This window comes from Lissotriton vulgaris, chromosome 1_1 (genome assembly GCF_964263255.1).
Source record: "Lissotriton vulgaris chromosome 1_1, aLisVul1.2, whole genome shotgun sequence".
NCBI classification, from domain to species: domain Eukaryota; kingdom Metazoa; phylum Chordata; class Amphibia; order Caudata; family Salamandridae; genus Lissotriton; species Lissotriton vulgaris.
In genome coordinates, this window is record NC_141685.1 from 1574349332 (window position 1) to 1574376628 (window position 27297).

Sequence of the window (27297 nt, forward strand, 5' to 3'; positions counted from 1 at the left end):
ATTACATATCAAACAATATAATTCCTTTGTAAAATCATGAGGATTAAATACGAATTTACAAATGAAATTCAACTTGATTTCAATTTTCTTCAAATATGGGTGAACGAGGCTGGTTTGTCTGGGAACATTTCTCCATTGATACTACGAAAGCCTAAATCATTCAACAGAGTTGCTGCTGCTGCGCCAGGCTTGTCGGGTTTGCCAATAGTCTTCATTTTAGGTGGGATTCTCTATTCTGTATTGTCTATGTGATGCCAAATTGGTGTACTAACCCCCTCCTTAAGGTTTTAGTTAAACTCACCTGCCAAAATCCACATAGCCTCAGACTGTCTCATCCACTGATCACTGACTATAACAACTATGTTTTTGAGTTGACATTTCTTTTTTGCAAATATCGGATTGACATAAACATTACTGATGATCACTGTTAACTTGGCAGATGTTGGGGGAGGTTTAAAATCCAGTTTGGCTAAAACTAGGTCACTTAACCCTATATGGCGAGAGGTTATGTTGGCCTCCAAGTGTTTGCTTATATTATTTTTAAGCCATTATTTGTTTTCCCTTGAGATTGCGGGAACGTGCAATAGTAGCTTAACAGTCCCACTTTTTTTTGGCTTAAGTGAGGGCTCTGTTTGCTTTATAGTTACTTTTATGGCTTCCTTGATCTCAGCCAGCCCACTTGTTGTGTAAGATTTAATTGTGCCAACAAGTCCTGGTTGCAGTAAGTTTGTTGGATTAAGAGGGATGGTGATTCCTTTACTGAAGTTTTAAAGTCCTGTTTTAATGTCATTCTGGAAGGGAGGCAAGTTTATCAATTAGGTGTTGACAATAGCAAGGCATTTTGAATGACTTGGGTGCCAACTGCTCATCCGAGAAAACGGAACAATACAAGAACATCAACAAGCCCAGAACCAACCGGCACGACCAAGCTGACCAATCAGTCCAAGCTGGTTAAGCGGACTGAACCGACCCCCTGTGGAAAAAAAGCGTCGGAAAACACAATAGGGCAAGAATCCCCTCTGGAAAGTATCGAAGAAGGACCCAGCACTGACCCACTTGGCGGGCAGGCTGAAGGACTAAGCCTAGGAGCAGAGGGTAGTCCCTCCCCAGCATTTGAAACGTCCTGGGACAACAAAATTAACAGCAGCCCACCTCCAAAACAAGGGAGTCACAAGGGTCAGAAACGAAAAAATAATCAACAACTAATCAAACTAACAGGACAACAAAGTGAAACAAAATACAACTTTCAGCCTAAAATTTATACCAAATTCAACTTCTTAAAAAATCCAGGAAACGTAATCTACTCTTCTAACAATTCTATAACTGGTCTCCAACCCCCCTTGCAACCAGCCAGCGAGCCTAACGCTTGCCCCAAGAATACAGGCCTTACTACAGTAGAGATCCACATGGCACCAACGCCAAAAGAAACAACTACCCCAACTGGACATGGAGCAGAAAACAAGGCCAACCCGGCTCTTCAACAACCTAGAACACCACCAAAGGATGGCTAAACCTCTCAGCCACTTCCACAAGCAGGACTTACAGAGGAGATGCAACCATCAAGCCCGACACAGGCATCCTTTCCAATGAGCAATCATGCGAAAAGACACAACGGGAACTCAGGGCCCCACAGAAGTAACCAGTGCAATGAGCCTACTACAGCAACTCAATCTATCCTCACAGAATAAGTAGCTTTAGAGGACGAAAAAACCAGAGAAAACATAGATTATCTGGATCAAACTCCTCATGCAAACACCGAATCAAAAGTCAAACACCAACTTAAGGACCCCAGATTACCTAGAGCTAAAATTAGATCACGAAATCTTCGCACCAACTTCATCATCAACAAAAGACATGACCTTCCTGACCTCGGAAGAATGGATTGACCTGGAGACAGCATACAACAGCAGGCAGCCCACTAACAATACCAGTGAAGAAACCTCGCACCCGCCTCCAGAGAGGACTACGGATTCAGTAAACACTTTTTGGATCACCCTCCTTAATACAATACAGCTATCCTCAACGGCCCTACAGTACCAATCCGACAAGATGGACTTACAACTATCAGTTCTGCAATGCCTAGCAGAGGCTACAATGGGAATAGACAGGAAACTAGCCGACCTGAATGGACTCATAAAAAGAGGACAAGAGTCAGTAAAACTAACTGAAATAGACAGAACCAGCTGTACCAGTTTAATAATAATTTACAAGCTATCAACATTACCTATGATGCTGAGCAACCTTCTGGACAAAATAAAACTAAATTCCTCAAAACTCTCCCAAGTAGAAACAAGGTTAGAGAGGCCCGACCAAACAACAAACGTGGCAAAATCACCTCCTACAAAGGGAGCACCTCGAGAAAAAACTACAGATAAGAAAAAACTTAACTCGCCAGCGAGTCAAACTCAATATGCCATCTTTACAGTACAAAAGACCATTCAGAACGCACACACAACTGGACAATCAAATGACCCAGGGAGAATGATGAACGCACGGACGCGCCGTAAGCAAAAAAGGAAAAAGCGCAACAGAAAGGTCACCGAGGACTGTCACGGAGAAAACTGGAACTCTACAGCATTGGAAGGCCAGGGGCAATCAGCAACAATCGATCATATTGATCTTCTAAGGAATGACAACCCCCCTTCACAGAAACTAGAAACCCCATTGCCCCAAACCCGCATGTCAACAGACGGATTAGAATCCCCAATCACCTGTACTGGCCCAACAAATCAATCAAAGAGAAAAACTGGTAGAAAGCAGAACTGAGATAGCAGTCAAAAATCAAACTGAGTCGGCACCAGGGCTATCGGATGGCCACTTAAGGGAAAAGAATATAAATCCGGAGGAAGAAACAGAAGACCAGGAATGTCTAAACTCCACCAATGATGACATGACCCTGAAAAATTCTATACCACGGTGTAAGAAGACGAAGATAACACCAACTAAACCAAACCTCAAGATCTCATGTAACGTAAATATCGGCGACATGCTTCCCAGTGATCGATTTCATCAGGACACCTCGAAGCCCAAACCAACCGATCAGAACACCAAACACTTAGAGCGGAAAAACGCAATTCAGGAACAGCCTCTTGAGAAAACGCTGCCCACAAGGGAAATAGACCCAGAAACAATCTTCTTCATCCCCGAATACAAATCTAAGGGGAGAGTAGATATCCTAAATAGGGGCAACATACTTAAACTAATCAACTCAATAGAAGAACTAAAGACTATAAACACCTCTGACTTGTTATCAATTGAATTCCATCCAGCAATAAATTCACAAGGGCAACGTGGAAAACCAGGGAGTTAGCTAAATCGATTATGAAGCATGCACCTAGTTTCTCCCAGTGGGGAATTCAGCTTGAACCAGAAATAAAACCAGCCTACCCTACCCCACTACTGGAAGACTGGGAGGAAAAATGACCTCTAACTGCTACATCAGTACTCAAAGGAGCACGAAGCTACTCCCCAGAACGGGAAAAACGTCTGAGGAAACCGCAAAGTCCAACGTTCCAACAAACAGCTCCCTTTAAATAAACAATAACTCGGACAATAACCGGAAGGGACACAAACTGACAACCTGAGTCAGGTTTAGCCACTAAATCCGCAGGTCCCTATAAAAACAAAGACAAACTCAAAATTTGTAGTTGGAACATAAACGGCCTAGCCGACAAATTGGAGGACCCCGAAACATTGAACTACCTACAATCGTTTGATCTGATTCTCCTCCAGGAAACATGGGAGCCCAGCAAAATAACTCTGCAAGGATATACAGCTTGGACACACCCGGCCCGCAAAGAATCACATTACGGCCGTTGCTCCGGTGGTCTGGTAATTTTCACATCAATACCAGTTATAGGAGAAATTAAACTATCAACCATAAACATCACTCCGTCGAACGCAATCCAGGCTATATCAATAACAATTGGAAAAAATCAAGAAAGTCTCCAGCTACTTGTAGTCAATACATACATTCACCCTAAGAACAAGCAATCTGGGTCAAACGAACTAGTCCAAGAACTAACAAGACTCATAGAGGATGAAGAAACGGATAACATACTAGTGGGAGGCGATTTCAACCTCCAGTTATTCGGCGAACTGACAACCGACGAGATGACGCAGGAAATGGACACAGTATGGAAAATTCCACCTAAAAAAATCCCCTACAAATACAAACACAGCAACATTGCCTCTAAGCTCTTTAAAGCTCTAGAAAAATTGAACCTGCGCGTTCTCAACGGACGATTTAAAGAGGATATTCTCCCAGTACCAACATTCTACTCGTCAACTGCCTCATCCTATTTAGACTTTATTTTAGTTACACTCCCGTTGTATGACAAAGTACAAGAATTTAAGATAGGAACCAGAGCCCAGAGCGACCACCTGCCGCTAGAAGCCAATTTAGCACTAATCTGTAAGAACGAATCAACCGAAATCAGAAGAATGTGTACAGAACATACTACTAACTATAAGCGAATACAATGCAAGATCTCGGATATAGAAACTCTTACAATCAGTGCAAAAAAACAACAATACAGGAAATATCTAACACAACCGACAACCCCATCATTCAATGGGAAAAGTTTACAATGGCACTAGGAGAAAAGCACGCCACAAGGAAGAAAAATCAAAAAGGGAATACGACTTGGCTTATGCTTGGCAAAGTAACAACAGCAGAAACAAAAAATATCAAGCTCGAAATAAAAAAGACCCTCAAACAGCTCCGGCAAGATCCAAACAAACCGGAAACTCAACTACAGTTACGTAGTTTAAAGGCGTTGCTACAATAGAAAACTTGGCAAAGGAAACGGGAACTGAACGAAGAACTATGGGCAAAAATTCTACATAACTCGAAACAGAAAAATAGCTCTAGCTTTTGGAAGATGATCCACAGGCTCCAACAGCCAGACCACAGAGGTATCTCTTCTGACATACCGGAATTAGACTGGGCCAACTATTTAACAACTCATTTTAATACAATTGACCTCGTAACGAAGAAAGCCAGAGGGACAAACTTGGAAGAGGGAGCTTACCACCAACTGGGAAAAAATGACACACCCGCTAAAAAAGCAAATCAAGCGCTAAACAAGAAAATAACTGGGCCCCGCATTCTAGCAGAGAACGAAGCTAACCCCAAGATAGTCGTCCCTAGCAAAATAGAACCCGGACTATCGGCTCAGGAAACAACAGACACGATTGTTAAATAAATCTCAAAGGGAAAACTAGAGGGGGCGCCAGGACCAAACGGGATCCCTCCGATATTATATAAACAGGATCAAGCCTTTTGGTGCACCATATTGATCCCAACATTTTACAAAGTAAGGGATTCAGGAAAAATACCAGCATCTTGGAGCGGTTCGATAATAAGCCCAATCTACAAAAAAGGTGCAAGGAACGACCCAAGCAGCTATCGGCTGATTGCCCTGACAGACGTAGAGGCAAAGTACTATGCAAGCCTCATTTTGAAGGATCTAACAGCATGGGCAACAAAAAGGAACATCATCCCAGCAACTCAGACGGGCTTTCGAACGGGCCAGGGAACCCTAACCAACATCATGGCACTAACTCTACTGTCCGACGCAGCAAAAACGTCAAAAAGCTCTCTGTTTGTGTGTTTCATCGATTACAGCGCCGCATTTGATCATGTAGACTGACACAAACTATGGCTGAAGCTGAGCTCATGGGGAATCCCCGGCCCCCTACTACAGCAGCTAGAAATGTTGCATACTGATACATGGGTCCAAATAAAACTGGGATCCGGCACACATCTATCGAGGAAAATAAAGACCAGTAAAGGCCTAAAACAGGGCTGCGTCTTAGCGCCAACATTGTTCAACCTCTTCCTCGCGGATCTTCCCGAAGAGTTAGAAACAGTAACATCCCACGCACCTCGGCTAGGAAACATCACACTCTCAAATTTGTTGTACGCAGACGATCTGGTCCTCATCAGCCGGTCTCCTATTGGCCTCCAAAACCTTCTAGACAAAACCAGTACATTTTCCATAGCAAATTCCTTAACAATTAACCTGGACAAAACCAAAGTCATGCCAATGAACTACAACAAAAAACAGAAGCCCGCATGGTACCTGGATAAACAAATACTAGAACTGGTAGCCTCATATAAATATCTAGGAGTCATAATAGAGGGCAATGGCTCCTTCAAACAACAACTAGAGGCCACCCGCAGGAAGGGCATGACCTTTCAACTATCAATAAGGCCCCTGCAGAAAGTCCTCCCGGACAGGACATTGGCACCACTCCTACAGGTAATAAAAGCTCGCCTACTGCCAATGCTCTCCTACGGCAGCGAATCAATGCGGGGCAATGATGCAAGCACCCGGGACAATACTATTAGCCGTGCATACAGGGCAATCTTCCATCTCCCTAAAAACTCCTCGCCCGCTCAAATTCGTCTTGCATTTGGACTATTGAAACAATCTGTGGAGAGGAAAGGTCAATACATAAAAAGCTGGCGCAAAATCAAAGACTCGGTGCAAGGATCGTTAAACGCTAATTTATTGACTGAGCTTCACTTCAAAGAAATCTCACCAGCAAGGGCCTACCTAACAAACTCTTTGGAGACCCTAGGACTAAATATGCTCTGGGATACAAGAACGGATTCTGGGACCTTTAAGAAAGCACTGACAAAGGTCATTAAACTGGTCTCCTCACTCGAGGATAGAGCCACCCTGACCAGGAGAGCGCACGGATGGGTAGTGCTTGAAGGGTATGGAGCCATAAAGCCACAAGAATATCTATCAAGGGGCCTCACACAAAAAACAAAAAACATGTTCCTAAACTTGCGCTTAGGCAGCATACCCATAGCACGTCACCTGGACCCTTGGAAAAGGCCTGATCCGTTAAACGCATGTCGCCTTTGTCAATCCGCGAAGGAGGATCTTATACATATTACTTGTATCTGTAAAGCTCTTGTGGAAGTAAGGCGGACCATGCTCCGGCCCCTATGGAACCAGAAGGGTGTAAGATCATACAGGCAAGCAGTGATGCTTTGCTTTAACCCCAATGAGACTCAGTTGAACTGTAGAACAGTTAAATACTTTGAAATAGTGGCCAAAAAACTAAATGAAATAACACAAGGACGCGAAAAAACAAACAACACCAGGAGAATACTAGCCTTCCTAATCGGCTCTCACAAAAACTTTTAAGACTGCTGAGCGAAAACTAAACACACCAGGGGAACAGAGATCCCTGCAACAGCCTTATAACTACAAGAACTACAAATAACAATTGCCGTGACCAACAGGAAGTCCTACTAATTGATTATAGACTCCTTGAGATTTTACTAATGTGCAATGTCTTTTTGTCTGGAAAAGCTTTATACAGTCAAAAGACTTTTTATCTTTGTTAATGTTAATGTTAATGTTAAGGGAAATTTATTGAGCGCACTGTCACCATGAGTTTCCTGGCGCTGATAGGACACTGAGGTTGAGCAAGAGGAGTTTAGTGGGGATGTGGAAAGAGCAGAGTTTTTAAAGATTTCCTAAAAGATAGGATGGAGCAAGAGGTCTTGAGTGAGAGTGGAAGAGAATTCCATAGCTTAGGAGCCAGGTGAGAGAAGCTGCGGCCACCTGATTTAGTGAGTTTAAACCGGGGGATAACTAGAAGCTGAAGGTGGGTGGACCTCAAGGTGCGGGGAGGACAGTAAGGGGTGATCAGGGACTTCAGGAAAGCAGGGGAGGGACCAGTTAAGGCTTTGAAGACCAGGCAACAGACCTTAAAGGCTATTCTTTCACTGACTGGTAGCCAGTGTAGTTGATGTAATAAAGGTTTGGCCGACTGCCATCTAGGGATTTTAAATCCAGTCTAGCGGCCTGATTCTGAATGATCTGGAACCTAGCCAGCTGGGATTTGGGGAGGCCATTGTATAGGGCGTTAGAGAAGTCCAAACGGGACATCACCAAAGCTATTAAAACTTGTAGCAGGGCTTCGGAAGTCAGAAGGTGGGCAACTTTCCGTATCCTGTAAAGCTGGAACACACAGGAGGATGTTACAGCACTCACCTGGGCCTTGAGGGTGAGCTCAGAGTCAATAATGACCCCGAGACTCTTTACACTGCCAGCGGGAGAGGGAGGTGGACCAAGCTCAGTTGGCCGGTACTGAGGGCCCCAATGGGGGGCACTTCTCCCAGGGAGGAGAAGCTCAGTTTTGCCAGGATTGAGTTTTAATTGACTTTGGTTCATCCAGTGTTGGATGTGTGTCATGACCGCCTGGAAGTTGGTGACAGCGTCAGGGGAGGTGAGGGGGAAAATAATTTGTAAATCGTCCACGTAATTGAACACTGTGACGTCCCACCTACCTAGGGAGTGAAGGAGAGGTTGAAGGTATAAATTAAAAAGGAGGGGGGACAGAGAAGATCCCTGGGGGACCCCGCAGTATGAGGGAACACTGGTGGCGCTAAAGGGACCCAAGCTCACTGCTTGAGATCTACCCTCTAGAAAAGATTTGACCCAGGACAGGGCAGGCCCACAGACTACGGCGGCCTCGACACGGTGGAGTAAGATGTTATGATCCACCGTGTCGAATGCCGCCGATCAGTCTAGTAGGACTAATGCCTGGGGGAGTCCTCTGTCAGCATTGCTTCTGAGGTTGTCCAGCACGGCGAGAATCACAGCCTCAGTAGAATGGGCTGGTCTAAAGCCGGCCTGGTTTATTTCCAGGAAGTTGGACTCCTCGATAAATTGCGAGAGGCAAGTAGTAACATGTGCCTCCAGGATTTTAGACAGGAAAGGCAAGAGGGAGATGGGCCGGTAGTTGGTGAGGACCGCTGGGTCCGCGCCAGTTTTTTTTAGCAGAGGCACCCGTACAGCCTCCTTAAACGACCTGGGACTATGCCAGAATTGAGGGAGGTGTTGAGTAAGGGTAGGATACAGTGCGGAAGAGTGTAATATTGTGAGTTTTTATTAACTGTGCAATAAACAAATTCAAATTCAACTTGTCAAGTTTAGATGCTATGTCCATCGTATGGCCAGCTTTTTCAACCCCAAGATTTGGACATCTAATTTGTCAGTGTACATTATGCCTGCCTGCTCATTCACAAGCATCCCTTTCTCCAGCAATTCCCACCACAACGGAACATGATTAGGTCTATTAATGCTCTGGTCAACACCGTCAGTTGTGGCTAACAAATTGTCAGTAGCCCAAGAGGCCGTTTTTCCCCTCATGCATTGCTTCAACGTTCATAGTAGGATTCTAAGTTGGGATATTCTTGTGAGCTTGAGGTGGATGTCTTTTTCACTAGTGAAAAACTCATGGCTGGTTCAAGCCTCCACTCCAGAGTTGGGCTAGCCTAGTCAGACGATAGCTGTAAATCCCCCCTGCTACAGGGGAATAAAAAATTGATTTTACGACCTGGAAAGGCAAATTTCCTGCCCCCTTTATTATCAATTGATCCTTGCCAACCACAGGCACTAGCATTAGCTCCTGGGCCTCCTTTGGTTTATTGCTAGTAATCTTGATCACTGGTGACAGGGGATACTGTTGTTCTACTATTGATCATCATAAACTGATGATTTTAAATCATTTGTGGAGCTTATATTTACTTGCTGTAAGTCCGGTTGGCCCTCTGGTGTTACCAATGGCATTTCTTCTCCTTGGACAATTCCATCTGCCCATACAATGTCATCAAAGATGTCCTCCGATACCTCGCTACTTATTGGGGCAATGATTTCCAAGAGAGGTTAAAACATAGCTATTTTGTGAACGTTAAAATAGTTTCTAATATCTTGAGATTTGGCATGGGTTTTGTATGCTTAGCATCTTTGGATCACTTAGAACAGTATCAGAAAATTGCCAATAACAGGAGAAGGTGCTCTTAGAACTTTTTGGTAATTGGAGGGTCATGTTTTGTGCGCAGGTTATATTACTCAAGGAATTGGACCTTGTTTTCTTTGAGGCCTTTTAAAAAATGGGGGTTTTCTTTTTTCTTGAATGTGCCTGCAACAAGAGGGAGCTGTGAGTTCTCAATGCTCATCCTGATATTAATCATTAGTTGTTGCCAAAAGCACTTTGGCTTACTTGTTCACTTTTCCGTTGATTCCCTTTTTGCTGTTTGTAGCACTTTTTCAGTGTAGCTAAGAGTTGAGCGTCAGACTTTTGGTGGTGGAGTGCAGGGGAGCTCACCAGTAAGAGCGGGTTGCATCAAAACCTACCATGGCTGGCTCTGCGTATCTGGGCTCTACCCTTTGGAGCGATATACTAATGTTGCCCCACTTACAGTTGACACATTCCATTGATCCGGGTGGCTTTGTTACTCTTGCATTTGCATACTTCCTGCTGTTTTTCACCTACAAAGCCCTGGACCAGAGCTACCCTAGGACACCGTAGCAGCACCTTGGGAACTGTGTAAAGGGACTTAGGCAAAGCGTGGTTCAGGAAAAAGACAAACCCGCTCCCAGTGCCGGGATGTTGACGTTGTCATTTCCATTGTTATTGCCACTAAGTACGTTGGGGTTGCTGCTAAAGTTCCTGATACTGTTGGTGTGATCAATAGTCTATGCAAAGCATTCAAGTGCTTGCTGATGCTTGCTGTTGCCTAACAGGCATACAGAGTAGCTTAGTAATGCTTAGAAATGCGGAGGCCAATTGTTCATTGAGAAGCCCGCTAGTTATTATGGGTGTTATAACCTGACAAGGGGAAAGAAAGCAGGAGCTTTCCACAGTACCCCAAGCTACACCCAGACCTAGCTGGGCTTCCACTGGTCCACCGGCTCTCACTTACAGGGACTGAGTACAGCTCTTAATTTCATAACTTTGGCTGCAAGCAGTGCTGAAAGTGAGCCCAGCTGCTCGTGGTCCTTTGTCCTAGTCTTTTGTGGGCCTAGTAATCGCCTTATGCCCATACAGATGCAGCCGGAGGTGGTGGTGACCTAATTGGCTTCCCTGAACAGAGTCAGGGGGTCAAACAAACAAGCCAGCAGGCCAGGGGAGGCTCTGACTCTAGAAGTCCATGTGCTGTCCTCGTGCTGCTTTGGAGCTACAGTTGCTTAACTCTTCTACCGCCATCCGCCCCGCCCCCCTTGCTTGCAGCCTCACCTTCTAATGTTCCCTATGCGATACCCCAAGGGTATGGGCTTCTGTATCATGCTGTGAATGTGCGGTCTCACCGGCGGCAGTCAACCTGGCAACCCCCGTTCTGATTGCTGGCCCAATTTGCCTGCTTGCTATGATGCGCTTTGCCGGGCGCTTTCGGCTGGAAATGTTAGTGCGGTGGAGACTGTCAATCAGCACCCCCGAGGGATTGCCGTGGCAAATCTCGGTGAATCCACCCTTCCTCTAGCGACGGACTTCTGTGATCTGGTGACCTAAGTCAAGTACTCCAAGCGTACTCCTGACTTACTGAATCCATTGATCACACACAAAAAACAAACCAGTGCGAAAAACACACATAGGCATGAAACATATCAATATGGTATTGTGTGGGCTTCATAACTGTATTCATCATAAATGTGTTCGATTATAGAGGAATTTAAAATGAAGACCATGGGCCTCATTTATGAGGCTGTGCGTCACTTTTACGCCGCCGGTGCATCACTTTTTGTGATGAACCAGTGGCGTAAAAAATGCGCCTTGTTGCACCATATTTACAAAGTGACACATCTAGTTAGATGCGTCACTTTGTAAACCCCTGCGCCACATTATACCTGCGCCAGGTATAATGTATGCAAGGGGGGCATTTTGACGCAAGAAAGGGTCATGGAAATGACTCAGTGAAATCTATAAGATTTCACTGCGCCATTTCTTGGCCGCTAATGCGTCAAAATCTTATGCCTGCTTCATGGCAGGCGTAAGATTGACGCAGGCACTAACAACATGGGACTTGCCCATGTGAAAGTACACATTGCTGGAGTTGCGTCACTTTTGTGACACACTCCAGCAATGCGTCACTTTTGCGCCTGCAGATATGTCAGAAATACTGACGTATCTGTAACTCCTTGCGACATGATGCGTCATATTATAAATATGACGCATCAATCATGTCGCAAGGAGTGTGCATTGAAAAGTGACGCATCGCTGCATTCATGCAACGATGCGTCATTTCTCATAAATAAGGCCCCAGGTTTTTGTGCTTCCTAAAATATGCCTGGCAAAGAGGCAGAAAAAACGCATTGGGCTGTTTTTTTCCTAAATATTCAGTCTTGCTCAACAAATTGTCGGCTATATGTAATTTCTGAGATGTATACATGATTCTCGCCTGCCAAAAATCCACAAAAGGATTTCTGGTAGACGAAAATGCATTTACTACTACAGATTTCATCACGAGTACAGAGACATCTGTAGCAAGGGGTGGGAAATTAACATAACAGCATGCTATTTGCATCGTTAGTTTGTGAAGTTTCACAAAAGTATGTTTGTAGACATGCACAACCTCTGATCTGACCCCTTTTCATCCCGGAATTAGTTGTAAAGTTATTGCCTTGGGGTTCAATATGTTTGTCTTTAGATCTCCGTGTTAAGACCCTGTGGGTTAGACTGAACTACCCCTTGGCCCTCCAGGACTTTGGTCTCTCTTTGAACACTGTTGCTTCAATGCTTATGTACTGCCTGTGTGAACCTTTTGAAACTAGTGAGCTTGTAACCTACCAAATGTAGTTGCAAGTACAGGAAGCAGTTGCCTAAAGGTAGCTACAACATTGCCTTGTTGGCAGACGAATTCTGCCCAATGCAGGTGATATCAGACTGCTGAAAGTCACTGAATACTTTCAGCTCCCCATAAAAGTTCAACCTTGCACTTGGAAGCAAATTCAGTCTCTGTGTATAAATAATATCTTCAGTTAAGAAGCCTGTCAAAAATCACAACCACATCTCTCCAACCCCCAGGAATCATCAAGGGAAACGTTTGTGGCATCCAATACATCAGGTTTGACTAAAATGATTGTTTTTGGTAAGCCTCTGCAGACCAATGCTCTGCTGGAAAGGGAAGCTGTCGAACAACTGTTCAATTTCTATCAAATACATCAATCCCTCAAAAAATGTTCATTCTTTCTATGGACCTAAACATTCTTGTTTCGTTTGTGTCCGTCCAGTGATCTAAAATGTGGTAGGTTTTGGTCTAGCCTACAGACTGCTTTTGCTGTTTTGCCAGCATTATTTAAGAAAAAAATCCAATAAATGAAACATCCATATGTGCATGCATAGAGGGGCTTTGTGAAAGCCCTCTCTATCCATTGGTCTTTTTCCGCTCTTTTTGCTTCCAATTACAACACAGTCAGCATGGGGCAAAGGGTCAGCATACTTCAACCATTGTCTCTCTTGCAAAGCAGTTTACCTAAAAAGAAGTGCCCTTCAGTGCTAGTGCTGTTGGGTCAATACTTTTCTTTGCCAGTGCTTAAATATGTCCATTTAAAAAAAAAATCTTTTTGAAATTTTCCTGTCAGTATAATGTCTGTTTCAACTTTGGATAAGTGTGTGAATCCTCCTGGGCACAGTCGAAAGCCCTTAACGGGTGTAATAAATGAAACCAGGTAATGAAAACAATTAGTAGTTTAGTGATTTTTAATCTTTATATTTTTGGCTTTTCTTTTAATATTTCTTTAATATTTGTTTTAAGACAAATCGATATATGGTGTGTATATACTTTGTCAATCAGTTTTTCATGACCCAATTCATGCATCAATCCAATGCATTTTGGGCATTGCACCCTGATGTGTTTTATCCAGGAACCCGATCAATATTGTGACCTCATGCCCCTATACGGCTATAATCAATACATATCCCTATAATGGCATAATAATCAGAGCCATATTTCAGTAACTCGCCTCTGCAGTCCATGACACAGCAGAAGCCACTTCCTTAGATTCCTAGAGAGCACACCGAGTTCTTTCGACATACCAAACCCCCAGCAACCTGGGAAAGCCCCTCTTGCTTTGTTTTGATTAGTAATAGAACTCCTGCAAGCACTGTAAGAACGACCAGTTCTTAGTGACATCTTTATTGACGTCTTATGTCCAAAACGTACGTCAAACTCGGCACCTTTCAGGTATAAATATACCAACGTTGCCTTAAGCAAAACACACACAATGGTGGGGAATACTGGAGCAGAACAGCTGTCCCCTTGCAAAGAGCCCAGCAGATGCGAGAAGCCCACGGACGCTGCCCCTCCTCTTTGACGCGCTGAGAAAGACGCTGTCTTTTCTCTTGCAGAGAAAATCCAGCTCCGGCGTTTCCAGCCTACCCTTGCGGGTGACTGGGATATTGGGTCCTGAGAGGGAGATACCAGACCTCCTAAATTCTATTCCAGAGGTACTGTGCTGACTAAACCCTTAGAGAGAATTCTTGAATCAAACTCTTGGCAAAACCAACTTAACTTGAACAAGACTTACTTACTCCCTCCCACGTATTAGGCTTAGGTCAGGTACACCGGGGTAGGCGTAGTTAGAAGCACCAGTTGAGGTCGTTAGCCAATGTATATATGAATGTATATATTTTATTCATTTTAACTATCTTATGGCTAAGAAACCATATCAATGCTTTTACAGTATTATTTCGTAATACTCCTTTTACTGTACGCACTTTTTATCATAACAAGTCTTGCAATTGTGGCAATTCATTTCTCTTGCATGAGAAAGAAGACTGCTTAATAAATAATATCTTTTATTGAAAACGCCCGTCTCTCTTCTCTACACTCTGGTGAAACTAAGAACGCACGTCTGACTGAGTGAAATAGCTGTCTATTGTTTCACACGACTCTAGAGATTGACTCTTATTCTGGGGAGCAAAGTTGTCATGTTTATGCGGTTGTCGGAAGCTGAATCTCTTCTTGCCTGAGCCAGGGAAGCTGATCACTTCCTATTCAGTCAAGAAAGTTTCCAGTGACCTCTGAGCTAGCTGGTGCAAACCTAAATTAAGTCTAGCATAGTCAGTAGAGACCTAGAAGACCTCAGTCCTACGTCTACACTGCTGTTTATGTTATTCCAATGCGCAGGGCCTATAGGGAAAATAGGATCTACACTACATGGCGCCCAACGTTTGGTAAGGCAGTAAAACTAACGCAAGATGTTAGAGTAACTCAGTCGTGCTTTTTCACACAGACCCTTTCTCCCGAAAATACTCCAATAGACGTCTGGAGTGGGTGAAAGGTTAAAATCCGCCGGAACTTAGTAGGAAGAGATTCCTATGAAGAGTTTCTGGTTTAGTCAACGTTGAAGGATACAGTGTTCCAAAATATTGTGCACCTAATCTTTGTTTCCTTGAAAACCTGATCTGCAACAAAAAACCTTTCTGACAGTAAAATGCCAGATAGTGATGAGGAAAGGGATGCTGCTATATTAGCAAATCAACTAATGGAGGATGACACAAGTCTCCTACAGAATGACCAGAATGCCATCCTCATTCCGGTCAACATAAGAAAAACTATAACTTTAAAACTTATAGATAACGGACTGACAGCACGAGGTGGTACAGTCATTTTCGTGATAGAGGCACACGAATATCGGCAGACAGAGGTATTGTATTCATGGATAAACTTTCCAGCGGCAAACGCTACAACACACGAGTTCCACTATTACAAAATAGAGGAACCACCGGAAGAATACGTTCCTTTTGAGAAGATTGAAATCCCATTAAAATACCAGGAGCACCTGCTCTGGTTTAAAGGCGCCCTAAAACATAATGATCACATTACCAGGCTCGGTCCACTAGGTAGACCAGGAGCAATGTCGCCGGTTTTAGCCAGCTACACACCACATCCAGACATTGATAAAATGTCAAGAGAAGAACTTTTAGCACAGCTAAAATTATTAATTAAAATACACAGACAGTTAGTCCAATATGTAATGCGGACTGCAACAGTCCAAACAGCTGTTAATATTCCACAGCTAACCCCTCATCAGGGGAACACAAATAAAATTACACCACAGAACATACAATCATGTCTTGGAAAAACGCCCGCAAAACGGGAACAAATTCCATTCTGGTTAGCACAGAAAATAACTCAAATAGAGGCAGTATTCCCGAATACTACCCCTATTGAGAAACACAGAATTCTGACTATCTGCCTTCCAATGGGGGTCCCACCACATGTGGAGGACTGTGACACTTGGGGTACAGTCTTTGCTTCCATTTACACAAAAACACATGGTGTTCCGTCCATGGTGGTAATACCGGATGTGCTAAAACAAATTCAGAATGAATACGGTCCAGAACCTGCTTTAACTCTTGGTATGAAATTACTGAAAGACTTCAAGCAGGTCTCGGCTATATTATTAGCCAACATAAAAGGGGAAGCAGCATCTGTGGCGATCCGCCAGAAATTGAAAGAAACAGATATAACAGATCAACCAATTGAGCTTGCCAGAATCATAGAAAAATGCTATGCAGAATTAGGTAGAGATAGTTTGGGTGGGAAACCAGTAAAACCCCAACTACTTGAAAATCCTGAAAAATTATTTATTAAAAATAATCTAAACACTCCTAAAAAGAGCTGGGATGGAAATAAACAATCCACTCCCAAAGAAAATTTTTCCAGTCCAGAGGAAGGTCTCCTCGACGGAGAGAAAGAACTCCGAATCGAGAACACCAGTCTTCCCAGAGGGAGCCCTCTGAGAAAAGATATAACCTTAGAAATAGGGATAACTTGAAAAAGCCTGATAGATATCAAAGTAATGATACACGTCCCTCTCGATCTTTTTCGCAGAAATCGGAAAGAAGAGGACGGTCAGATCAAAGGGAAGAGCACACCAAGTCCAAAGACAAGGAACCTGCTCAATTTAAAAAATTACAATTTCTAAGAAAGAAGGTAGCCAGTATTAGAGTAATCGAACATGCCGAGAATACTGAGGACACAGCTGAAAAACGGAGAGTGGGCACAGAAAATGCTAGACAGTGCAGCAGAAATCAGCATAGCTGGCAAGATCCTGATGAGTCATCCGGAGACAGTGGACACGAATGAATACATTCAAGTGGAAACTGCAGATACCAGAGTTAGCGAACCTCATAAGATATACAAAATAACACTGTGAATAGAGGGAGATAAGACTAGGAAAATAAGGGGTCTATTTTGGGATAACCTCTCAAAAGGCTATGACATCCTGTTAGCAGAGAAAGATTGGCCCCCAGAGTTTGTCAGGGAGTGCCCTCATGGCGAAGAAATGATTATGCCTGCCTTCTCAAATCATATTCCAATTCACACTAAATATATATATATGCAAGGAAATGGGCAGTAGCTCAAGCACCTGCACTATATAAGAATCATGTAGGATGGGATGAGGACTCTCCTCCTGACAAAATCCAGTTAAAATGTCAACCAACTGCACAAAGGCAGTACCCAATTAAGCAAGAAGCTAAAAAACAGGTCAGGGAGATTTTAGATCAACTTGAATACCAAGGGGTGATTGAAACATGCACCTCGCAAATGAACAATCCTTTGTTTCCTGTCTCCAAACCGGACGATTCGTATCGTCTAGTCTTGGACTACAGACACCTTAACTCAAGTTGCAAAACATTTGCGGTACAAAATTTGCACAGTGCTGCACTAATGAACAACATAGTTTGCAAAAAATACAAAAACAACATTAGACATATCTAATGGGTTCTTTTGTCAAAATATTGCACCAGAAAGCAGGTACTTGACTGCTTTCTCAATAATGGGGTCGCTGAAAAATTTCTGTAGGCTCCCACAGGGATTCAAGAACAGCCCAGGATTATTCTCAGCCAGAGTAACAGAGTTACTACAAATGTTTGATGATGAGGCATTATCTTATGTCGATGATATCTATCTCACAGACGACGATTTGGATACTCACTTGAAAAGAGTGAACACCATAATACTTGGGTTCGCAGCAGAGGGTTACAAATTCAACTTTAAAAAGTCACGAATTGCCCATCTAACAGTCCTATTTTTAGGATGCAAATTATCAAGTGAAGGCAAAAGTCTAGCAGACAACTTCTTAGAGAAGTGCGCTGTACTCCAAGCACCTAAAACGCTGAAGAACTTACAGTCGATTCTAGGCTTCCTGAATTTCGGAAGAACTTACATTCTAAATTATGCAGAGAGGATTAAACCTCTTTATGAAGTAATAAAACCTGATTTTAAATCAATCAACTGGACTCAAAAACACACAGAAATTTTGAGATCACTGCAAACAGACAGGAAGATGCGGATTCACGTACCTGACCTCTAATGAGGGAGAAACGGTACCAATAGCTTACAAATCACATTTGTACACACAAGCAGAAAAAACATTCAGTCTCACAGAAAGTATTGTAAAGGCAGTTCAAACAGCTATAGCAAGAGAACGAGCACTAGTCCAAGGCAAAAGAATAACTGTTTTCACAGCAGAATCAGCCTTCGGGGCACTATTCAGCCCAGTAAATCTAAAAACAGTAACACTAGATCCGAAATGGATACAGTGGGAAAATTCTCTTGCTGCAGAAGATTTGACATACTATTTTGTCCCAAACATGAAAAAACTGAATGATTTAAAATATGAAAAAGAATATCCTCTGCCAATTGAAATTTTCCCTCTTGAACAGTACTCTTGTATAATATATACAGACAGATTTGTACAGCATTACAATGTAGAGGATAAATCCTACGATGCATGCTGCGCGATTGTTAAAGGTCGCTGGCTCTGTGGTAAATTCAGACCGAAAATAACAAAAACTGAATCACTGAGAAAATGTTCGGCTCAGCGAGCTGAAATCAGATCTTTAAAGATGGCGCTTGAAAATGCCAAACGTGAACTCCCGACACTAATCGTGTGCGATTCGCATTTTTGCGTCAATTCTTACAATAATGATTTGCAGAACAGGGTTCAAAATGATTACAAAGACGACACAGGTGCCACAATCAAGCATAAAATGCTTTGGAAACAAGTAGTTCTTTTTCAGAAGGAACTACAAAATACTCACATGATACACACGCTGAGTTATCAACGTGATGGCGTTCACGTTGCAGGGAATTCATTGGCTAATTCAGCCACAGCGGAAGCAACTAAACCTGCTTCCGTAGCCACAAAAAAGCGTTCAGAAAAATACATAGACGGGGAAACCATGCAGGCGGTAAAAACGTCTTCAAAAGGCAACTGCGCAGCACTACCTGTGAACTATCCACTCAATTATACATACGTAATTGATGCAAACTCCGTTCCTTTTGCTCGAATCCTTGGAGTGGGGGATAGGGTAAATCCAAACACGAACGGGAGATTCTTATTCATAGCAGATGCACATATGGGTGAAGGTCCGAGGCACAAACAGATGAAGAAATCTCTGACAGAATTACAATCAGAATATTGGTGGCCGGGGATGAGCCTGCAACATTATAAATTTGCGAAGAGCTGTCCAGACTGCAACAGAGACCGCAGTAACGAGTCAACCGGAGTAATACCATGGCCATGAAATCCAGCGTCCCATTAATTCTTTTTAAGACTATAATCACTTAAAAATGTGGCCCCAGCGCTCGGCTGACGCCAGAACTTTTATAAAAGATTTGCGAGTCTTTATCGGCACATACGCAATTGCCATTCTTCATTCTGACCAGGGTCCTGCTTTTAGCTCTTGAGCTTATAAGGAGGCCAAGACCAGCATGGGCATTGGATTGCAGTTCTCTTGTCCCTTCCATCCTGAGGGAAACGGGGTAGTGGAAAGAAAAAACTGAGACATAAAGCAATCTATAACGGCAAAGGTATTAGGTTCGGGTGATGGGTGGGTCCAGCATTTAACAAGTGTCCAACGTAGTCTTAACAACTTGCCAAGAAATTCTCTAAAAGGTTTCAGCCCGTACGAACTATTGTTCGGAACTAGAATGTATGTTCAGGACTTAGATAGTCATGCTTCAGTGGTAGAAGATAAGAAAAAATCCTTTGACATCAAAGATCGTTTGACTGTTTTACAGGACTTAAATGAAACAAGAAAAGCCCTGAGCAACATAAAGTTAAAGCAACAGCCAACAACCACTGAAGACACACCACCTGTCCCAGCAAGACCTGTCTGGATTCCAAAGATTGGGGATCTGGTCAGAGAGAAAATAGCGGTGAAGAAGGAATTTGGGCCTTCTTATAGAAAAGCAGTACCTGTCTTAGCAATCAACGGAACAAGATCAGTAGTACTACCGCCCCTTGCTGGTAAATATGAGTTGTATCCATCGACCTCGTAAAACCACAATCATGTGGCCTATAATAAATAGTAGGCCCAGTGGACTCCCAAGAAGTAACAGAATACCCAAATTTGCTAGTATCCAAGAGGTTCAAACTGAAAGACTATTCACATTTGATAAACCTGCAGTGAATAAAAAAGGACTATGCAGAAATACTATGGAACTTGTGCCTCTTGAAACCCAAATTGAAACCGTTCGTCATGAAACACCAGTCTACAATGATGTAGCATCAGAAGGTGCTAATGAAAGCCAAATGGAGAAAACAATTCCAACAATCAACAGAACTGCATCTGGCTACTTCATCAATTTTGATAACTTTTCTGAAGATCAAAGCAACCTTGAAGTGACGCCAGCAACAAAGACTTTTAAAGAAAAAGCAACAGAACTCTTTCACCAACTCAAAGAAGCATATCTAAATGCACCATTGATTGAACATTGGATTGTACCAGGGGTACTTATACTCCTACTATGCCTAATTTTAGTTTTAATGTTAGGAAAATTTATTACAGTACAATGGACACAGCAAGTCAGAACATCAACTTAGTTCTGAAGCCTCACAAATCATCTCACATCGAGAAAAGAGAACTATCATCAGTAAATGTCACAGCCATTCCAATACCCGGCGGGGTAGTTTGGGACAAAACGGATTACGAAATTTATGGCCCGGTCGAACTCTTGAAATATCCTCATCAGTTTAAGGTTTCATTAAGTGACTTCGTAAAACCAAGTACATTCTCTGATGATTGGGACTTTGAAAGTATAAATAATATGATGTCCGATTTAGTTTTGTCAGCAAAATTTACAGAACATGATTATTTGCAAGGTTCATCGAATTATGAACAGATGTACTGTTTTACTCATTATGCAGACCACTATTTACATAAATCTGCTCAACCTAGAAATGTTTTTAAATATAACCAATGGGAACATTGTGCTACTCCACCTAAAAGCAGTTCAAAAACATTCTAGGAGAAATTCCAATACTTCTCAGGGTTTAACACAAGTGATGCAGAAACATTTTATTATAAACTGTTAGATAAAACAGGGACAAAAACCATGCTGACAAATACTAAATTGATATATTCAGAAGCACTTTATGAAAAAATGATTACATTTGGTTTTGATTTCTGGAGAAATAACATAGAAACAAAAACCATCTGGGGTACAAAAGATTGACAGGTACAAGGCCTAGAAGCATTATTTCGAGCCTGCATGATCCCAGAACAAATAGTGTTCTTGAATGACACAATTCAACAAACGACCTGTCTTGGCCTAGCCAAGATTAAAGACCTTAACAAACCGAGGCATGGAAAGTGACTCAAATTGAGACAGCAGAAAAAATACGAGAAATTGATCGTATTAATTTGGAAAAATCACTTTCTGTTGTGGACAATGGGTTAATGATTCTGTCCTCCAGAATATATTCATTGGTCAGTATTGTATCATCTGCTATCGATACAATAGACCAGGACTTGCTAATGTTACAACATGGCCAGTCCTAATTATGTTCTATTGTACAGCTAGGCTGGACGTTGCAAAACCTCCGTTCAGGCTATGTGCCATGGCGTTTAATCAACACAACATCATTTTTTCTATCTTTAACCTTACTGATAAACTAATCAGTTTGGCACAGAAAGAAGCAGACTATACAATCCTGAGCATCGAAAAACTTGAGAGATTACCATTGACAATGTCAGAAAGACCTGTCATTGAATGGATAATACACGGGATTATCACAATTCCGATAACAACTTTCCAATTTAAAAAATGCCATATGGTATGGCCAAATACTGGCCATACCAGCAGGCCAGTATGAAAGGTTGGGTAAAGGATACATTAAGTCATCATGGAAATTACCTTATACACATACATGTTATAGTGACAACAACAAAAATGTATTTCTTAGTGGTAATGAGTGTAAACAATCACTAAGCGGTATACTTTTGTGCCAAGGTATTAACTTGCATGGGGCCTGTGAGGGAACTTCAAATAACCTTTCATGCCACCAGCACGGCACACCTGCAACACAGATAGAGCCATTCTTTAGACAACTTTCTAACGGGAGTAACGTTCTAATAACGGATCACAGCTGTTGTGGCTTAGTGCCAGGGAAAGCATATCTCTTAAGCGTCAGTTCCATGGTCACTTGCTGTATGCAAGCATTGTATCCAAATGGCCCTGGAGACTCAGTGGCTCCGATTTGGCCTCCGTTGAATATCTCTTCTATACGAATTGATACTTTAAGCAGAATGAAGTCGGTGCTTTTACAGACAACAGTGCCCATCACGTCATCAAAAGAGGCGTATGAGCTCCAAGTTGCAAGGACAACTGCAGAGATACATACACTTTTATCAACAAATTGCCCCGTACATTTCGTAGAAATGTTAAGCCAAATCCTAAATATGTCGAATGCCAGTGGTATCTCAAATGTATTTAAGACAATTTTTTCGGGACTGTTAACACCCTTTGAAGCAGTCCTGGGCACGTAAACAGGTGGCAGTGGCATTGATAGGCTCAAGGTTGGACTACTGTAATGCGCTTTATGTAGACTCCAACAAGGGGCTCATTCAGCGATTACAGGTAGTTCAAAATGCGGCTGCTCGCTTTGTCTTAGCACTTCCCAAAGCATCATCTGCTACGATGGCCAGAAAGAGCCTTCATTGGCTGCCCATTCATCTCAGGATCTCGTTTAAGATCCTTTGTCTTGTCTACCGAGCTTTGGCAGAGGGTTCTTCTGATCCCCTTGGTGCCCTGCTGACCCGTTACCAGCCTGGTAGATCTTTAAGATCTTCAGAGATGAATTTGTTGGTTGTCCCACGTGCCAAAAGGGTTCGCTGGGGAAACAGAGCTTTTTCCATTGCTGCTCCCAAACTATGGAACTTGTTACCTCTTGAGATTAAGATGCAACCCTCTCTGTCTTCCTTTAAAAAGGCGCTCAAGACCTGGTGTTTTGTCAGGGCATATCCGTAATTAGGATTATTCTCTGTTACCTGGTATTATTTGGTCAGGCGCCTTGACGCCCACCTGGGCTTAGTTGCGCGTTAAAAATCGTTTTTCATTTCATTTCATCTTTCCCAATTTTGTCCATTCGGTCTTTGGCGGCCTACCACTACTTTTGGGACTCGTAGCTAAGCATGAGCGGATTTTGCGGATTGGCAATCCGCGAATTTGCGGATTTGCAAACTCGCAATCCGCAAAATCCGCGAATTCCCGCGAATTTGCGGATTTTTTTTTTTTTTTGTGTTCGCCCGTGTTTCTGCCAGTTCGCGAGGGGTTTTTACAATTTCGCAATTTGCGAACTTACCTGTCGGGTCGCAAGTTTTGCGAACTTGTTGTTTCTACGTGTCCAACCTGTTTGGGACACTCTTCTTCATCACTGCCACTCTCTGTCACCACTGCCACTCTCTGACTACTCATGCCACCCTCTGGCCCACCCATGCCACCCTCTGTTTCATCACCACACCCTCTGGTTGTCCAGTGTACATTATTTTTGGCAAAGCAAAGCACACCTTCCCTGCCTCAAGTGACCTGAATTAATTTGGGGCTGATTAATGTGTCACAGAATATTTTTTTAGCTGGCACCTGCTTCCTTAGTGCGCCCTGATTAGTGATCTTTTGCACTTGCTAAGTGCTTTCATTGTTGCAAAATTAGTTACAACACCTGCCCTGCCCCAACTGACAATAATGAATTAGGGGCTGATTAATGGATTTTAACTTCCAGCCTGGCTCCTGCTTGTCTCCCTTAGCTGTAATTCAGGACCTTTGTGGCATATGTGTAACTATTCTGAGGTTCAGAGCAGGGTCACATAATAGTTGCAACTGGCAACTGAACTCTGGAGGGGCCCCTCAGGAAGCACTACAGGAAATGGCTACTAATGATGAGCCTGAACTTTTGAACCTGGTAAGTAGTTACTTTCAGTTTTGCTAAAATCGTATTTCTGCAATTTCGCACTTATTCGCGGGGCGCGAACTCACGCGAACAGTGCGAGCAGTGCGAGCAAAATCCGCTGCTCGCGGATTTGCGGATTTTTCAGGAAATTCGCAAATCTCGCGGATTGCGGATTTCCCGAAAATCCGCAAAATCCGCGAGCGGAACGGATTTTCCGCCCATGCCTACTCGTAGCAGGGATTTTATTTTTGACCCTCCTGCTCCGATATGGCAAGCCAAAACACAGACACGACTCCGGCAAGGATGGAAGAAACGATCCTAGCAATACGCGACCGGGACCGCATAACTAAAGTCCTTGGATTAGCCCGGCTAAGAGATCTGAATATGACCTGGTTTCTTTCATTCAGACCTATATGGCAGACCTGCATCTTACCTGTGCTTCGATGTATGCTATGCAGAGAGGAATGCATGTTAGACACCTGTCTTGCACTACAATCAGCAGTACCAATGGATATCGATACTTTGCTAAGTCCAGTAACGGCTCATGCATTGTGTTGTCCCCAGCGGTTACCAATCCTGATGACGGCATTCGTTGAGACTCCTGCGCTACGACTAGGTGGTGGCAGTGAAGCAAGAAATTACAGCAACATCACCCAGGTACGACCCTCTGTGAGCATTGCTGATCCTGAAATCGATGATAGCAATCATTCTCACAACTGCCAAGTTACAGCATTATCGAACTTGGTCGAACTGTCACCTGAATATGTAGACCAATTCTTTGCGAGTCTGTCTGAAATTATGTTCTCCCCTGAACAGAAACAATAACTTTTTGGAAAACAATCCGGCACACAGCGTTCCCATGAACTCTGAATTCGGCCTTCGGCTTTGATAAACAAAAGCTACTGAAAAGCGTTTGGAACTATTTTTTCCCCCGCTCATCATGAAATTATTTTTCCGAAATTCCAAAATATTTACCTTTTTCTGGCACAGGTATTTTGCTTAAAGTAGAACTATTCATAAAGAACAGAGCTTTTATTTTTAGTATATCTAGAGACAAAATATGACCTCAGCCTCTAGCACATTTTACAGCAATTGTATATATATATGTGATGAAATAGTCTCGCCCTTCTTTTTTCTGTATTGAGAGACATTTCATGTGTAATTTATCGCAAATCGTTAAACTGAATATATATTCAAAATGTTTTTGAATGATTACTCTGCTTAAAACGTACAGTACCTATTATCATTCTCATGTATTTCGTATACACCATTTCAAATGCAAAATGTATTTTGGGGTGGGTAGGAATACACATGCATCTTTATTGCTTAAGTTTTTAGTAACTGATGGACATAAAATCGTGGAGTGGGTGATGTGTTTTATCTAGGAACCCGATTAATATTGTGACATCATGCCCCTATACGGCTATAATCAATACATATCCCTATAATGGCATAATAATCAGAGCCATATTTCAGTAACTCGCCTCTGCAGTCCATGACACAGCAGAAGCCACTTCCTTAGATTCCTAGAGAGCACACCGAGTTCTTTCAACATACCAAACCCCCAGCAACCTGGGAAAGCCCCGCTTGCTTTGTTTTGATTAGTAGTAGAACTCCTGCGAGCACTGTAAGAACACCAGTTCTTAGTGACATCTTTATTGATGTCTTATGTCCAAAAACTTACGTCAAACTTGGCACCTTTCAGGTATAAATATACCAACGTTGCCTTAAGCAAAACACACACGGTGGTGGTGAATACTGGAGCAGAACAGCTGTCCCCTTGCAGAGAGCCCAGCAGATGCGAGAAGCCCACGGACGCTGCCCCTCCTCTTTTGACGCACTGAGAAAGACGCTGTCTTTTCTCTTGCCGAGAAAATCCAGCTCCGGCGTTTCCAGCCTACCCTTGCGGGTGACTGGGATATCGGGTCCTGAGAGGGAGATACCAGACCTCCTACATTCTATTCCAGAGGTACGGTGCTGACTAAACCCTTAGAGAGAATTCTTGAATCAAACTCTTGGCAAAACCAACTTAACTTAAACTGCTACTTACTTACTCCCTCCCACGTATTAGGCTTAGGTCAGGTACACCGGGGTAGGCGTAGTTAGAAGCACCAGTTGAGGTTGTTAGCCAATGTATATATGAATGTATATATTTTATTCATTTTAACTATCTTATGGCTAAGAAACCAAATCAATGCTTTTACAGTATTATTTCGTAATACTCCTTTTACTGTACGCACTTTTTATTATAACAAGTCTTGCAATTGTGGCAATTCATTTCTCTTGCATGAGAAAGAAGACTGCTCAATAAATAATATCTTTTATTGAAAACGCCTGTCTCTCTTCTCTGCACTCTGGTGAAACTAAGAACGCACATCTGACTGAGTGAAATAGCTGTCTATTGTTTCACACGACTCTAGAGATTGACTCTTATTCTGGGGAGCAAAGTTGTCATGTTTATGCGGTTGTCGGAAGCTGAATCCCTTCTTGTCTGAGCCAGGGAAGCTGATCACTTCCTATTCAGTCAAAAAAGTTTCCAGTGACCTCTGAGCTAGCTGGGGCAAATCTAAATTAAGTCTAACATAGTCAGTAGAGCCCTAGAAGACCTCAGTCCTACGTCTACACTGCTGTTTATGTTATTCCAAAGCACAGGGCCTATGGGAAAATAGGAACTACACTACAACCCTTCATCAGGGATATATCTATAAGGAAATTAAACATATACCGTGAGGAAACCATCCTATGTGTTTCATACAATTACGTTTTTGCAACACTTAAAAAATTGAAAAATAGCTAATCAATCAATAAATTCCCATATCAGCATGATAAAGAAACCTTGATTTTTGATGAATGCAAACAAAGACAGTAAGTAATAAAAACCATAATTTGATAAGTGCAATCGGTCGATTGACCCTAATCAAACTTTAAAACAATTGTCTGTGTTTCACTGTGGGGCCTTAATCTGCTTGTGGTTGTGGCCTTGTGTGTTTAACTCATTTACACATTGATGATAATGTTAACGTTATATGCCAGCATACGCTAAATCGAGATTAACCATAAATATCGGACTCTGATTAATCTTTGTGGGTTAGCAGGTCACCCTAAATAAAAGTTGCTCATGCTCAAGTTTCTACTGTCGCCATGGATAGCATGCAGTCAGCCTTGCAAATTGTTAAATCGCCTTTTCTTGAAAAATTTGTGTACGCATTAGTGCCATTTATTCGAGAATGATGATCTCTAATAGGTCTCTGTGTGTTAACGGGTCACGATCGGTGAAGAGTGCTCGTGTTCGCGTTTC